Source organism: Solanum pennellii, chromosome 12, assembly GCF_001406875.1.
Source record: "Solanum pennellii chromosome 12, SPENNV200".
Taxonomy (NCBI): Eukaryota; Viridiplantae; Streptophyta; class Magnoliopsida; order Solanales; family Solanaceae; genus Solanum; species Solanum pennellii.
In genome coordinates, this window is record NC_028648.1 from 60214113 (window position 1) to 60221351 (window position 7239).

General features: G+C 32.3%; 1 pseudogene; it reads left to right on the forward strand.

Annotated features, from left to right (window-relative positions):
• The window catches only part of LOC107006780, a 49920-nt pseudogene extending 45121 nt beyond the window's left edge, over nt 1-4799 (forward strand).
• The last annotated feature ends 2440 nt before the right edge of the window (nt 4800-7239 follow it).

Here is a 7239-nt window from a genome sequence, read left to right on the forward strand (position 1 = left end):
GCTGTAAAACGTGTTCTTTGATACTTGCGGGGTACCATTCAACTCGGCCTACGCGTTACTCCCATTGATGAATTCAATCTACATGTGTACTCTGATGCAGATTGGGGTGGGGACATCGTTGACATAGTTTCTACATCTGGTTACATCCTATTTCATGGTCACAATCCGATTAGTTGGTCATCAAAGAAGCAAAATATTGTCTCACGCTCCTCCACTGAGTCCGAATACAGGGCAGTGGCTAATGCACTTTCTGAAACCTTNATGTCGACGATATTATTATCACTGGGAGCAATACTTTAAGTGTCAATCAGGTTATCACTTCCCTTGCTTCTAAGTTCTCTATTAAAGATTTAGGTAATCTTCACTACTTTCTTGGTGTTGAAGTGATACGCAGCTCCAACGGTTTAATTCTCACCCAAGCAAATTATGTGAATGAAATTTTGAATGATGAGCTAATGACCGACTGCAAGAGTGTTAACACGCCCATGAGTGCATCTGAGTTACTCACCTTGTCTGATGGAACTCACTTGACTGATGCTACACGTTATCGCCGAGTCTTGGGTAGGCTTCAATATCTATCCTTCACTAGACCTGACATAGCCTATGCAGTCAACAAGCTTTCTCAATTTATGCAAGCACCGCCAGACCTTCACTGGAAGGCTGTAAAACGTGTTCTTTGATACTTGCGGGGTACCATTCAACTCGGCCTACGCGTTACTCCCATTGATGAATTCAATCTACATGTGTACTCTGATGCAGATTGGGGTGGGGACATCGTTGACATAGTTTCTACATCTGGTTACATCCTATTTCATGGTCACAATCCGATTAGTTGGTCATCAAAGAAGCAAAATATTGTCTCACGCTCCTCCACTGAGTCCGAATACAGGGCAGTGGCTAATGCACTTTCTGAAACCTTATGGGTCACCAATCTCCTAAATGAGTTGCGCTTTCCAGTACATCAGCTACCCACAATTTATTGTGACAATCTTGGAGCCACATTCTTGAGCAAGAATCCTGTCCTCCATAGTCGTGTTAAGCATGCTGCTGTGGACTTTCACTTTGTTCGCCACTATGTTGATATTAAAAGGGTTCGTGTTGTTCATGTCCATGGTGCCGATCAAATAGCAGACACCCTCACCAAGGCACTTTCTAAATCTGCTTTTGAGTCTAATTTGTTCAAGTTAGGCTTAGTGACTCATCGTCTAACTTGAGGGGGCATATTAGAACACCTGGTCCTAGGACGCCAGTTAGTAGTTTAGTCGTATTAGGATTGTCTTACTAATTCAGTAGTTATTATTCAATTAGACTACTTTAGTTCAGTTCGTTTAGGAGTCTTATTACTTTCGTTGTAACTCTATTTAAGAACTTGCTGCCTTCATTAATAAAGCGCATTCAGTTCATAAAAACTACGTTGTAAATATATATGCCAAATTCTATATTTAAAGTTGGACACCCTTGACAAAAGCTATGTTTTTGGTTCAGTGGTAATCGATTTCCATTTGAATGAAGAAATTTCATGTTCGAACCCCAAATAACACCGTATTTATTTTATTTTATTTTGACTGTCACACATCATTATTCTTGGACACCCTTAATAAAGTTTCTGGCTTTCTTGGACACCCTTAATAAAATTTCTGACTCCGCCACTGGAGCACCAGTTAACCTCCCCGCAGAATCGTTTATCTATGTTATTTCTTGAAATATGAGTATATAAATCGAACAACATCTAGTGAACAAAAATTCTAAATTCGCCACTAGTACGGTAGTATCTAATCATTCCCATTGCAGATAATTTACTACTCATATAAGCATTATAAATACATAATTTTTTTGAGTATGCAGCTAATATTTGTACACATCTTTTGTTGTGACACTAAGTTTTTCTTTTGTTGCAAGATAGATTCGGAGCCTATGGATATCAACACAGACTCAACCCCATATGAATTTCCGAGTTCTGATTTAATGGTTTTGGAAGGACATACTTCAGAGGTTTGACCGCCACGATTTCATAATAGGCAAAAATGCTAAGTATCATTTCTTTTCTGTCTTCTCTATGAAAATTACAATTGTTTCTAAACTCATGTCAGGTTTTTTCTTGTGCTTGGAGTCCAGAAGGGTCTCTTCTTGCATCTGCGTAAGCATTAGTTCCATTTCTTTAGTTTGTTGCTCTCGTCTATGAATTAACTCATGTTTCATATTCATACTTTTGCTTCTACTTTCCAATATGTTTTATGTGGTCAAATTCTTTGAAGTGATTTTCCTTAGTTAAAAGTAGTTTTAGACTTGTCTAAGGAACCATCTCTCGTATAGCTAACCATGTGTAATATCATTTTAGGTCGAGAGACTCTACTGCTAGAATTTGGACTATTGGAGATGGTCCATGTAATTCTACTATCCGAAGGAGAGCTCCAAATGTTTTGGTTTTGAAGTCTTTGGAAAGTCAAACAAGTGAGACCCACGATCTTGTTACAACACTCAATTGGAATGTGAGTTTTCTACTGCTCATTTTCATTAATCTATCCTTTCACCAATTTGATTTTCTTGTGATTATTCAATCTTGTATCGTTGACTTTTTTCTTGTACAGAGTGAGGGTACCCTGCTTGCAACAGGTAGTCATGAAGGCAAAGTCAGAATGTGGAACCGATATGGTAAGGCAAAAACTTATTTTGAAGATTGAATGTATAAATTGACCATTCGAAAAGTATGGTTCCGAAAATACTTTTGTTATTTGGATTATTTTCATGTCTTCATGTTTACCTGATTGAAACTAAAAGGCACCAAGAAACAATCCATTTACTTGTTGATAAGCTTTTCGTCGTGTTGAATCTATTCAATAATGTTGAGTCCTTCTCATTGTTGTTCAAATGTGCGTGTTGTCCTCGTGTCTGTTTTTCTCTTACTGATAATCCTGTAACTGACTTTTCATTCAGGGGAATTGGTTAAAAATCTTGACAATCATAGTTGTCCAATCTTCGGTTTGAAGTGGAACAAGATGGGTGATTATCTACTTAGCGGTAGTGTTGATAGAACTGCAGTTGTTTGGAATGTGATATCTGGCAAACCGAAGCAGCAATTTGAATTTCCTTCAGGTGTTTTGTTTCCCTTGCTCTGTCTATATTTTACCTGATAGATTTTGTTTTGTTTTGCATTTATTCTCACTGTTGTTATACAACCCCATTCAGTTGTAATTGATGTTGATTGGCAAAACAACGATTCTTTTGCGGTCAGCCTCACTGGTGGCATGATTTACATTTGTAAAGTTGGGGAGAACAGACCAGTCAAAAGATTCTCAGGACATGAGGTGTGATACCATTTCATAACGATTCCAGTTCGAAACATTTTATGTCCAAAGTGTAAACTTAATTTCCTTTGTGAATATATTCTTAAAGAGTTATTAACTTCGCCATTACAGAATGATGTCAATGCTGTCAACTGGGATCCCTCAGGTTCCTTGCTTGCTTCATGCTCTGACGATGCCACAGTTAAGGTAATTCCGTATCAGGTAGAGGTGGTGTAGTGTGCCACTGGCCCTCTGAGATTTGCATATGTTGAATTTTAGCTTCATTTTTTCCGCGCTAGGACTTTATGTGTGTTGTTTCCAAGGAATTATGTTGTATAAAATAAGTCATTGCTTTTTTATACAGATATGGAGCATGAAACAAGATGTTTGCTTGCATGATTTCAGAGAACATTCCGAAGTATCACATATAATATAATTATTTCTATTTTTGTTCTTTATTTATGGTCTTAGTTGATTCATTTAATCAAATCAGACATCACCTGCTGCTATTATGTCCTTTTAGATTACATATACCGTCAAATGGAGTCCAACTGGCGCTGGTACAAGCAATCCAAATCAACCGTTGTTACTAGCAAGGTATTCTATCTATTGCTACTAGTCATGTTTCTAGCCCCGGCTTGATTTGTTGTTTTATCTTGGAAATCGATTGGGATTGGGATAGAAATCCTGGATTACAAATTAACCCCTTCTACATATTTTCCCTTTCATTCTTCATCATCCTATCCCTGATCCGTAACACCCCATTCCACGGCAGCAGAACGAATTTTCCTTGCGAGTAAAAATAATCTAAGAGAGATAAAGTTTTAGTATAACAGTCTAGAAAATAGATTTTTGGTGTGTGTCGATTAATGTGTTGCACCTAACCTTTTTGTTTCTTTGAGCTTATTGGTTTTGTTTTATTCTCTTTGTAGTGGTTCATTTGACGCTACTGTGAAAATATGGAATGTTAAACAAGGGCGTCTTCTTCAAAGCTTGAACCGTCACAGGTAACAAATATGAACTCATTATGTCTACTTAGACACTGGATATTAAGGCACTCTAATAGAATTTCACTTTTCAATTGTTATATACAAGCTCAAGTACTATGGGGTTTGTTTACTCGTACTCAATTGAACTATCGATACATATATACCTATTTGGATGGGGATGTGAGGGGAGAGGAGTGAGAATAAGTTAATTGTGTATCTTTCTTTTAGATCATTAAGTGTTTGTATCGTTTTTGTTGACTGTTTTTGTCTTTTTACTAAGTATATTATCTTTCATTTTGAATTCAGAGGACCTGTTTTCTCTGTTGCATTTAGTCCGAACGGCAAATACTTGGCAAGTGGATCAGCTGATAAATGCATGCATATATGGTCAGTGAAGGAGGGAAATATTGTAAAAACTTACACTGGGGATGACATTATTTATGAAGTGTGTTGGAACAAGGAAGGCAACAAGGTTGCAGCTTGTTTTGCAAATAACAAGGTTTGCGTGTTTGATATAAGACTATGAGATTTTAAAAAAAAAAACTTAGGTTTTACAATTCAAGCGACTCTACTCGTAGAAACGCAGATTGTAGATAAGTTTATTTTTATTCGTCACCTGGCGTTTGATTTACCTGTATTAGGGCCCGACTAAATCATTATGACTTTGATCTAAACTTTGGGTGGTATTGCTCGTATAGCTGTTCTGCTTTCCTTCTTTTGTTGCTTGTGATGAAATTGACATTGTTGTGATTTTTTTGATTATGTGTTATTGAACCATATTGTTAGTTCCTTGCTTGCAATTGAGCCAAAAAACCTAACGGATCGTTTGGTTTGCAAACAAGTTAGACTGGATTATTGAGTGGGAATTATAGTATAGGGATTTAAAACATGCATCTTACTCTAGTTTCTTTTTTATTTTAATTTAGGCATAATACATAAGGAAATTTTTTAAAATATCAATATTTTAATATTTAAGAAGGCTTATTAGCAACACTTTCAATATTTAATAAAAATGTCAAAAATTTTATTTTGTTGTGTATCTTATTTATGATTTTATTATTTGTTTTTACTTAAAGAATAGAATTATTTAATAACAAAAGCGAGAAAATCAAGGGAGAGAATATTTCAAAAAAATTAAAGATTACTTAATTTTCTCATCAGTTACATTTTCAAATAAAACTCAAACTTTGTTCTTTTTTTTCCTCCATAATCTTAATCTTTTTTTATTAGTCATTCAAATAGGTTTGTCAAATGAATTTATAGTTATTTAAGAAACATATTTTTATTCATATATTTTTTTCATTTGTATTTATTTGTTTCTTCGAAAATTTTATATTTCGTATTTATTTCAATATGTATTTTATTCGTATTTCTATTTATTCTAGTTTTTATTTAAAATATTGTATGATAATATATAAAATACAAAAAAGTAGTATGATGAAAAAGTGAGATAATAGTTTTTAGAGAAGAAACATATCACTTAAAATTCTCATCATTAACCATTTCAAAAAAAAAAAACTCCTTTTTAATTCTATAAGATCAACTTTCCTTTGTTATGTTTTCATTTTAATTGTATATCAATATTTTTTTACATTTTATGTGCTCACTTTACCATTCCAATTAAAATTAATTTTTTTCTTTCAAACTACAAATTGTATTCCGGTGATCAAAATTGTATTACTTGATTACCATATATAATATATACACGTATCTCAATATGTATGAATATGATTTATGAAAGAGTACAAGATTTTTTGGGGAAAATAATATACTTGGTGGAAATAATAAATTTGTTGAGGAAGGATATAATATTCTAAAAAAATAAATACAAATTGACTATGAAAGAAATAAGAATACAAGATTCTGGAAACATATTGCATACATAGTAAAATAATATAATCAATATACAATATTGAAAAAAAAATACAAATTAACTGTTGAAAAACAGGATACATATATGTTTTTAAGAAATACAAATTCATATGAGATAGCATACATAGTGAAAATGATATAATTAGAATACAATATTCTAAAAAAATATAAATTGACTGTTAAAAAATAGGATACATCTATGCTTAAGAAATACAAATTCATATAAGATACGTATTTGAATGACTACAAGTATAAAAGAAATACAATATTCTTAATAAAAATACAAATGATGTGTAAAAGAAAAATAATTGACTAATAAAAATTAATATGAATATTATTCTGATATGTATACAATTTCGCAACCTTCTTCTTTGGCTCTCTCTTTCTTCTTCATCTACTATGTTTCTTTTTTTCAATTCTTTTCATCAAATTCAAATCTGAATCTGTGTTAATTGTGAATTAATAACCCTATAAGCAAAATTCAAAATTATTAAAAATGAATATATATATATATATATATATATAAAATCAAACAATATATTATGTATGAATGCTTATGTGGCTTACTACAAATTACAATCTACTAAATCTCAAATATACAAAAATAATCATAAAAATAGTGTTTCAAATACTAAAATTCTGAAATGCATAAATATTTGATGAGTATGTTAACAAACTCATATACAAATCGAAAAAATAACGAAAAAATTGTAATACATACAATCCAAAATTCAACATAATTTTTATTTCGAAAACAAAAACTTATGAAATCTCGCAAAATAAAAGATGATAACGAAAATACCTTTATGTATTGAGAGATTTCTTAAATTAATCGATTGATCTGAACAAATTGATATGAACTTGAATAATTAGTTCTTCAACAATGAGATACAATAATGGTGGAAATGGTAAAAGAGAATTTTTTTTTGAAAATCTTAAAAATGGAAATAAATTTAATGATATTAAAGTCTAGAGAAGTCTAAATGGATAGTGAATATATTTAATGTTGGATTGTTATGAGAAATAAAAGGAAAGACAAATAATAGTATTTACAAATTATTTTTAAAATATTGACATTTTGATATTTTGACTAA